The sequence below is a fragment of the Schistocerca gregaria genome, chromosome 7 (assembly GCF_023897955.1).
Source record: "Schistocerca gregaria isolate iqSchGreg1 chromosome 7, iqSchGreg1.2, whole genome shotgun sequence".
Taxonomy (NCBI): domain Eukaryota; kingdom Metazoa; phylum Arthropoda; class Insecta; order Orthoptera; family Acrididae; genus Schistocerca; species Schistocerca gregaria.
The window spans coordinates 324,053,331-324,063,114 of NC_064926.1; the positions used below are offsets into that span (position 1 = coordinate 324,053,331).

The window sequence follows — 9,784 nt, forward strand, 5'->3', positions numbered from 1 at the left end:
AACGATACGAAATGCACTATTAAAAGCTAACACAATCAAACTTCCCATTACGTAACTTTTATTTCTGTGAATGAAGATTAACAACCACACCTAACTGTATCGAAGACTACTACTGTCCTATGAGTGTCGTCTTCTTTTCTTTAACTCTCAGTGTGACGGAGATAGTATAATAGGTGAGCGTTCCTGCATTGCTCATGTTTATGCAGTTTGTATAATCTAAAACGTCTCCGAACCTTATTTAAATACGGAAACGGTAATCAGTGAACACAAGAACAGACTTTATCGCAGCGTTTGATGGTAGTTCAACTGCAGCGGCCGGCCGCAGTGGCCGAGAGCTTCTAGGCGCTTCAGCCCGGAACCACGCGGCTGCTACGGTCGCAGGTTCGAATCCTGCCTCGGGCATGGATGTGTGTGATGTCCTTAGGTTAGTTACGTTTAAGTAGTTCTAAGTTCTAGGGAACTGATCACCACGGATGTTAAGTCCCATAGTGCTTACTGCAGCCTGTCTAGTTGCGTTGCTGCTTTTAACAGCAGCATGCCGTCCGTGTACTTATTTAAAAATGCTGAAAATTTGTTGAATGAACTGTCCAGTCACATTAACGCGATCACCGGTGAAAAGCCTGTATAACCACCTTTTGCCGCTCGAACCGATGCGAGACGGGCAGGAGGAGAGTCAGTGCAGGGTCTGGAAGGTACCGACAGTGATGTGGAGACCACTACCATGTAGACTCCAGTCTCATAGGCAGCTGCACTAGGAGCCGGGGAGCATAGTGGCCAGGAATGTACGCCAAACTTACCCTGGATGCTCTTTTAAACACGCAAGTACACTGTGAACAGTGTTACACGTTGCATTGTCCTGCTAGAAGATGCCATCATGTCGAGGAAAAACAAACAGCAGATATGGGTGGACATACTCCCCAAGGTCAGACTGTACTTTTTGGTCCAGCTCCAGAATAATGAGATCTCCAAGAGAATGCCACGAAACTATTCCGCATACCATAACGTTACCATCTCCGGCGTGGACCTCTGATGATTGTTGTAAGGTGCTCGTGAGCCGTGCGTGGTTCGTGTTCCCGCCATCATGTATTTTACGCCCTGTGTTTTTAACGTACTTCCACCTCACTACGTTAAGTTACTGCTGTCACTGAGTTGCTGCTTTCCCTGACCTTGAGCGGCGCTAGCAGCGCGTATCGATATATCCCCTCTCGTAGTATCTTTGCCCGACTGCTATTACTTCTCGGTCGTTATCGGTCGTAAGGATTTCAGGTCGCGAGTTCGGGTTGCCAGTCAGTTGGAACACGTTGGAGCGCAGTCCGGACCTGCAGCTGGGGAGCTGCAATGAGGCACTAGTGCAGACGGGTTGGAGGAGCAGTGAGGTCTGCGTCGACATGGCTCGCCCGACCATTGCCGCCACGGTCTTGGTGGATCATCGGTCGGTCGTTCAACCGGACGACGCGTTCTGGTTCGCCGATCGTTCATGAGTCGGCTGTGTGTGTGTGTGTGTGTGTGTGTGTGTGTGTGTGTGTGCATCGATTCCCGATTTGTCTTCATGCGTGCTGAGTTACTGTTGGGTATCATTCGGGTCTTCGGGCAAGTGTTTATAAGGTTGTGTGTGCAGTTGGCGTTGTTTCCACTGACGACTATTTTAGATTTGTCGGCAATCTGAGCACAGTCGGTCGGTTGCTGCGGACCAGGGAAGCTATCTCCGCGCGGTGCCGTCAGTTCGGTCCGGTGGTGGTCCCAGCGCAGTAGTGTCAGAGCGTGCGTGCAGCTGTCCGATCGCTACGAGCTTCGTGGTTCACCGACCCAGGACGTCAAAGTAGAGTAGTGGTTTCAAGTACCCAAGCTACGTCCATTCATGTTGTGTGGTTCGTTTCGGTGGTTCGCTGTTGGGGCGGTTTTCCTGTGAGCAACACCGAGTGTTTGTATTGCTGAAATTTAGCCGCCATATTTGTTGACTACAATGTAAGTGCAACGTTTCACGGCCTACACGCCAATTTCCATCTGTCTGATGGAGCATAAAATGAGATTCATCTGAAAACGCCACCTGTCGCAACTCAGTAGACATCAAGTTGAGGTATAGGTGTACAAATTGCAGCCTTCGTCGCCGAAGAAGAGCAGTGAGAATGGGTTGCATGAACCAGGAGCTTGCTGCTGAGACCCATACGCAGCAACGCTGGCTGAACGATTGTTAAGGAGACTTTGTTGCACGTCCGCTTGTCCGTACACATCTCTGCAGCCGTCGTTCACCCTGACATATATGGCCTATGATGCAACACAGCTGCCTCGGCGACTGTTTCGGATAGCGCTGTTTTGCCATGCACGGTGTGCTTTAACCACGACGATGAACAGTTTACAAACTTAGCCGTTTCGCAAATGGTTCCACCATTGGCACAAAAGCCAATGATCATGCCCTTTAGGTCGTCGCTTGCTTTCCGCATTATAATGACTTCACTGCTTGACCAGTGTGTGAGTGGGCTCGTTAGGATTTTATGTTGGTAACGCCACGTAGCCCTCTGTATGAAAATCACTGGCTGTGCTGTGTGCAGTCTGTGGCTCGTTGGCATTGTTGGAATATTCGCTACTATAGTGTTGGTCAGTTTGAGGTGAGCCTTCAGCAGTGGTGGATGTAGAGAGAGATGTCAGAGTTTTGAGAGGTTACTATAAGCAGACGATCTGGACGTATTTCCGCCAGAGAAAGGAAATTTGTAAAGATGGTTGTTGTGAATTGATAGATATATATGATGACTTTTGAACATTATTAAGGTAAATACATTGTTTGTTCTCTATCAAAATCTTTCATTTGCTAATTATACCTATCAGGAGTTAGTGCCTTCAGCAGCTAGAATCTTTTATTTAGCTGGCAGTATTGGCGGTCGCTGTATTGCAGTAGTTCGAGTAAAGAAGATTTTTGTGAGATAAGTGATTCATGAAAGGTATAGGTTATTGTTTGTCAGTGCCATTCTTATGTGGGGATTTTTGAAAGTCAGACTGTGTTGGGCTTTAAAAATATTGTGTGTCAGTTTAGTGATGATCAGAATAAGTAAAGAGAAAACTGTCTGAGTAGGTTCAGTTGTACTCAGCTGTCTTTGTGTCAAATAACGTATAAGTTTACTTGCACAGTCATTCATAATTTTTCTGAGGGGACGTTTCACGTGATGCGGCTGGCGTTGGTGCTGTTTGTAGGTTTCCGCCCTCTGTTGGAGGCCAGACGGCATCGTTTAGTGGCATGGTTCCGGTTGTTTCTCTTCTTCTCGTGGTAACTGGCGCCACTCGATTGCGCAAGCGTTGCCCGTCCGCTAGTGGCAGCAGCGGCGGCTATCGATAGGTAGTAACTGTTGCCCTATCTTGGGGGCGACGTCGTTGTTTTGGCCAGCTGGTGTGAGTGGCGAGTACGGTTGGGGACTCGGGAAGAGTCAGGTCCGCATAGTGTGGGAACACGCTGGGACCATTGTCAGCATTCATGGACTGCCGGATGGAAGGGCTGTGGTCACGAGGGTGCACGACCTCGTCGTAAACCGGATCCAGCAACCTTTAAGGTGAGTGCATTTCAATGTAAGTAGAGCGGAGTCAGTCACCCGTGTGGGCCCCGTAGTACGTATGTGATGTTGTGACCGATTATCATCGCGCAGTCACGTGCAGTTTGGTAGATCTGCGTACCGCTTAGTACTTGAGGACCCCACTGTGTTTAAGGAATTGGCTCAGTGATTATATGGTGTGGCTGCTCGACTGTGAATTAATAAAGCAGTGAAGAGATTTGTTTCATTCTGTTAACCATCGTCAGAGTTTTCACAGTGAGCTCAGTGGCCTTGTGTTCCTAATGAATTTGATGTCCCTCGTTTGGTACTTGGTTTTTGCTCACTTTGTGATTGTTTCCGCAATGACGTGTGGTTGCTGATTCTGGCTGGTTACATTTCGGTTTTGCTTCGCACGCAAATCGAGTGGGGTTTTAGTTACTGTTTGTTTGTCTGGTGTTCTGTACTATGACTTGTTTGTTCAGATTTTCGGGTTTGTGGAATCGTACGGAAATCTAGTAGTGGTTCCTTTCTCGTTCCGGTCGTTCTAAACACAGTATTCGGGGGACGTAGTGCAGACCGCCGGTTCCGGCTCTGGCGTATTGTTCCATTGTTGCATTTGGTTTATCGGACGTCAGATAGCTTCGGCAAGATTATCATTAGTCATTCGTTAGACTGCCACTAGTCTGAGTTACCATCTTGTGAAGTGAAAGCAACTCTTGGCTGCCTGTCTTTTCGCTTGCGAAAGTGTTTGTTGCCAGACCTTCTCAGAGGTCGATTCCTGGAACACCGTCTGGATCAGTTGCTTGTTTTTTAAATTACTTCTGCTATTGTATTTGCTGTTTAACAGCAGGTTTCAAAATTCTAATATTATGGTCTTCAGCCATGATTGTGGTCGCTTGGCCTTTGGTATTTGTATTTACGCAGTAAGCCTTTAAAACCTTATTTACTGCCATTCCTGGCATCTGATGCCTTTTGCTGTGTTTGTGGCGACTTGCCTTTAATGTTTCAACACCAGTTATTTGTAAGTTGCAGTGAGTTTTAAACAATTCAGAATTTATTGGCATTCCTGGCGTGTAAGGCCTTCTGTCCAGATCACAGTGGCTTGCTTTTAAAACATTATCTGTTGTATCTGTATTTAAAGGCGATTTTCTGAATTGTAACTCATTGCAAACACTATTATTTACACTTGTAGATAATAGGTTTCAGCTATCAGTTATTGGCAAATATAGATTTCAGCTAGAAACTAGTTTCTAGCTGAAATCTAGATCTACCAATAAAAAAACTAGTTTCTAGCTGGAATCCAGATCCACCAATATTTTTTTTTTTTAAAAAAAAGGACGACTGATAGCTGAAAGCTATTATTTACAAGTCAATGTAACAGTCGCTGAGTGCAACAGCCTTCTGAATGGGAGGTAACCTGATGGTTATTTACACTTGTTTATTCCTTAATTAATAACGTGTGATATTTTTTGTTTATTGTTGAGTCTGGAATTACTGATTTAAAATAAATTGTTTGTAACTGTAAAAGGCAACCAATAGTAACTGATTATGGCCCCGTCAAAAATCGTAACCGAATCATGCCTTCCCTTGACTACCAGGTCACACTGCTTTTCGCGCACTCTGACACGCTTTAGATATCCTCCACTGCTAGTGCTGCCAGCTGTCATCTGTGACTCGTTGCTGCAGTTTAACGTCAAACATAGGCGGTGGTCACGTTAATGTGACTAGAGCACGTATAATAACAGCCGTGGCGTTGGAAAATATGCAATATGTTTGTGAGTGCCGACATAATTAAACAGGTCATGAAATCAAAGAAAGTGTGCCCTGCTGCAGAACTCGAACTTACAAAAAAATAAATAAATAAATAAATAAAATAAAATAAAAATAAAAAATATGCGGGAAAAAAGCAACGGATGATTCGAAATAACAGGTATATAAGCGCAAAAATTGTAGGTGCGAGGTGTATTTACTTATTTATTTTTGTTTTCGAGGTCCGATCGGTCGCGAACTTAAAAGCAGAGCATAAAATCCGATGAAGGTTTGCGCAGGTGTTCTGCATACTGTCTAGAGTATGACGGTCCATCGTGTCACGTTACACTTTGCAGTTCTGAGGGCACAATGAGCACGTAAAGATTGCTACAATGGAATCTCCCGCCAAGTTCGAAGTGCCTACTGTCATTCGATTTCTTCATGCTGAGGAGTTCTGCCTGATTCCATGATGCCCACATAACGTAAAGTCATGCATGACAGCAAAGTGCGACAGTGGTGCATGAATGGTGAAGCAGGCTGTGAGGGAAGGTACCGTGTGTCAACGCACGATATTCCAGAATGAGATTTTCACTCTGCAGCGGAGTGGGCGCCGATATGAAACTTCCTGGCAGATTAAAACTGTGTGCCGGACCGAGACTCGAACTCGGGACCTTTGCCTTTCGCGGGCAAGTGCTCTACCAACTGAGCTACCCAAGCACGACTCACGCCCCACCCTTACAGCTTTACTTACGCCAGTACCTCGCCTCCTACCTTCCAAACTTCACAGAAGCTCTCCTGCGAAGCTGCGAACTTGCCCGCGAAAGGCAAAGGTCCCGAGTTCGAGTCTCGGTCCAGCACACCATTTTAATCTGCCAGGAAGTTTCAACGTATGATGTTGTTTAGCGAGTGGATAAGGCGATTCGATAAAATCGTTTAAGAAGGACAATGGAGAACAGGCGAAAAGGGTATCGTCATCAAGCACTGTCCTTCTTCACGACAAAGCTCGGCCGCACACTGCGTTTTCGATGGGAAGTGTTGGATGACTCAACATACAGACCGGACTTGGCTCCCTCTGATATGAGTCTCTTGCCCTCATGAACCGCTGGCTATGACAGCATTGTAGCATAGGCAACGAGCTGCAAATTAGCGAAGAGAATTAGCGGAAATTACAGGCGGCTGTCCTATATAATCAGTTGGTACCATGCTATAACAAATGCCCAACTCAGAGTGGCGACCATCTGGAGAAGTATCTGGAAGGTGCAACTCAATCTTGCAAATAAAACGTCTTTGATTTTCACTGTGCTTTCCATTTCGCGACCGATCGGACCTTAATAGACGAACAGCTCTTGTAATTTATTCGAATAGAAAACTACTCCTTTTACATAACAAGCAAAACTCCGTGGAAGCTCATTAATCAATATCGAAATTCAAACTAAATACAAAAGAAACAGATCACTTTCCTGGATACGTAAATTAATTATGTCAAGGAACTGAACTGTCCTGTAACTCAATGACAGTGTGGTGTAGTTTGTAGTGCGATCAAGTATGTCAACAGAATGCACAGATATTCCACCCCATCCGGACACATAACTCAAACACATACGCAAGGAACTAAGTCCTGTTTTCAATTGGAATGCCAAACAAAAGTAAAAGATTTAGTTCTATGTGATAGATTCAAAACGGGCATATAGCAAGGCATAGGATACCAACAGTCAGGTCGGATGGCGGCGCAAGTCCACAGGCGGCCCAATAGTGGCAGACCTCGGGCACAGTCCCCAGCCCCAACAAGATGAGCAAAGTAGTGACGTAGTTGCAACACACATAGCGAAGCTCTCTTACACTACGCAAGGACACAACAATAAATCTTCAGCCAGATACAAAACTAAAAAAATCATTAAAGCATTAAACACAGAAAATATTAAAACCACCTTAACCAATGTAAAAGTAGCCTTCAGAGTGTAACCTCCACAAACGACCAAGCACCTTAACCGTCGCTATATGAACGTGTAGACAGTTTTACGCACTTAAATTATCTTCAGGAAAACGGCTGCTGGAACAATTCAGTCACAAACGTAGCAGATGTAAAAATCTTCGGAGCAGTAAATGAACCTACTGTTGACCGTTCTGCAAGGTGGCTGTAACACCTTGAAACACAGGTTACGCTACTAAGTAGAAATATGGTGGTTGCAACAGAGCAGAGCAGACCTTTCTTCTTAATCAACACAGTTGTAAAGTAAGATCCCACTTACAGCAGAGCCCAGCCCGCTACGCCTCCAAATGAAAACACAAGTCACAATCATTAAACCTTAACTAAAAACAGAGCGCTCCCAGTTTTATGAAGAGGAACAGATTCTAATAGGTTGCTCTACGGGAGAGGGTGAGCACTTCTTGGCGGTTCGCTTACCAAAAAAAACAATCGATCACCGTGCAGGCGTACTAACTTCAGACCACGCGGAGAGGCAGGCACCAAGCTGCTCAACACAACAAGCTGCCGCCGACAAAGGAGGAATTTCCGAGAATTTTCACAAACGATGCTCACCGTGGAGTAACTGGTGGCAACATGGGGCTCGGTTCCCGAGCAGGGAGGCAGGCCTGATGCAGCCCGTGACAGATGCAGCACCCGCAAGCACACCGCGACAACAGCCACACCACTCCGTTCCACAAGGTCGGCTCTCAGCGCTCCATTAGAAAAACGCCTGCACCGGACATAATCACCGCGCCTCCCGAAGAAAGAAGTACGTTGTTGGCCGTTGCACGTCTGCTCACATCGGCTTCGATTCCCCATCCCCCCCCCCCCTTCAACCGGAACTCCGGAACTTGTCTATCCGCTCAGAGTCCGTCATCCAAAAATCTGCAAAGACAATGTGGGCACGAAGTATCGACCACGCCGCACGGCTCACTCCGTCAGTGCAGTGCACTGCCCGGCCAATGGCTTGTACCAACTTCACCAACAGATTTGCAGAGAGCTGTGAGTACCGGACGTGAGTCGTGCTTCGGTGGCTCAGTTGGTAGAGCACTTGCCCGCGAAAGGCAAAGGTCCCGAGTTCGAGTCTCGGTCGGGCACACAGTTTTAATCTGCCAGGAAGTTTCATATCAGCGCACACTCCGCTGCAGAGTGAAAATCTCATTCTGGAAACATCCCCCAGGCTGTGGCTAAGCCATGTCTCCGCAGTATCCTTTCTTTCAGGAGTGCTAGTTCTGCAAGGATCGCAGAAGAGCTTCTGTAAAGTTTGGAAGGTAGGAGACGGATACTGGCAGAAGTAAAGCTGTGAGTACCGGACGTGAGTCGTGCTTCGGTGGCTCAGTTGGTAGAGCACTTGCCCGCGAAAGGCAAAGGTCCCGAGTTCGAGTCTCGGTCGGGCACACAGTTTTAATCTGCCAGGAAGTTTCATATCAGCGCACACTCCGCTGCAGAGTGAAAATCTCATTCTGGAAACATCCCCCAGGCTGTGGCTAAGCCATGTCTCCGCAGTATCCTTTCTTTCAGGAGTGCTAGTTCTGCAAGGTTCGCAGAAGAGCTTCTGTAAAGTTTGGAAGGTAGGAGACGGATACTGGCAGAAGTAAAGCTGTGAGTACCGGACGTGAGTCGTGCTTCGGTGGCTCAGTTGGTAGAGCACTTGCCCGCGAAAGGCAAAGGTCCCGAGTTCGAGTCTCGGTCGGGCACACAGTTTTAATCTGCCAGGAAGTTTCATATCAGCGCACACTCCGCTGCAGAGTGAAAATCTCATTCTGGAGATTTGCAGAGGCCTGAAGTGAAACAGAAACCAAGGAACCCATGACCGAGCAGTAGCAAAAAAACGTTGTTGTTGTGGTCTTCAGTCCAGAGACTGGTTTGATGCAGCTCTCCATGCTACTCTATCCTGTGCAAGCTTCTTCATCTCCCAGTACCTACTGCAACCTACATCCTTCTGAATCTGTTTAGTGTATTCATCTCTTGGTCTCCCTCTACGATTTTTACCCTCCACGCTGCCCTCCAACACTAAATTGGTGATCCCTTGATACCTCAGAATATGTCCTACCAACCGATCCCTTCTTTTTGTCAAGTTGTGCCGCAAATTTCTATTCTCCCCAATCCTATTCAATACCTTCTCATTAGTTATGTGATCTATCCATCTAATCTTCAGCATTCTTCTGTAGTACCACATTTCAAAAGCTTCTATTCTCTTCTTGTCTAAACTATTTATAGTCTACGTTTCACTTCCATACACGGCTACACTCCATACAAAAACTTTCAGGAACGACTTCATGACACTTAAATCTATACTCGATGTTAACAAATTTCTCTTCTTCAGAAACAGTTTACTTTCCATTGCCAGTGTACATTCTATATCCTCTCTACTTCGACCATCATCAGTTATTTTGCTCTTCAAATAGCAGAACTAATCTAATTGCCTCAGCATCACTCGATTTCGACTACATTCCATTATCCTTGTTTTGCTTTTGTTGATGTTCATCTTATATCCTCCTTTCAAGACACTTGTGGTGGGACGTGAAATTGAAGCGTCACCCATCCACCA

At 46.2% G+C, this 9,784-nt stretch overlaps 3 non-coding genes across 3 annotated transcripts; all 3 read left to right on the top strand.

The window, feature by feature from the left end:
* The first annotated feature begins 8,256 nt into the window (after window positions 1-8,256).
* Window positions 8,257-8,331, top strand: Trnas-cga (transfer RNA serine (anticodon CGA)). The gene has a single exon. It is a non-coding gene; the product is annotated as a tRNA-Ser (tRNA).
* Window positions 8,332-8,556: 225 nt separating this feature from the next.
* Trnas-cga (transfer RNA serine (anticodon CGA)) lies at window positions 8,557-8,631 on the top strand. The gene has a single exon. It is a non-coding gene; the product is annotated as a tRNA-Ser (tRNA).
* Window positions 8,632-8,856: 225 nt separating this feature from the next.
* Trnas-cga (transfer RNA serine (anticodon CGA)) lies at window positions 8,857-8,931 on the top strand. Its single transcript has one exon. It is a non-coding gene; the product is annotated as a tRNA-Ser (tRNA).
* The last annotated feature ends 853 nt before the right edge of the window (window positions 8,932-9,784 follow it).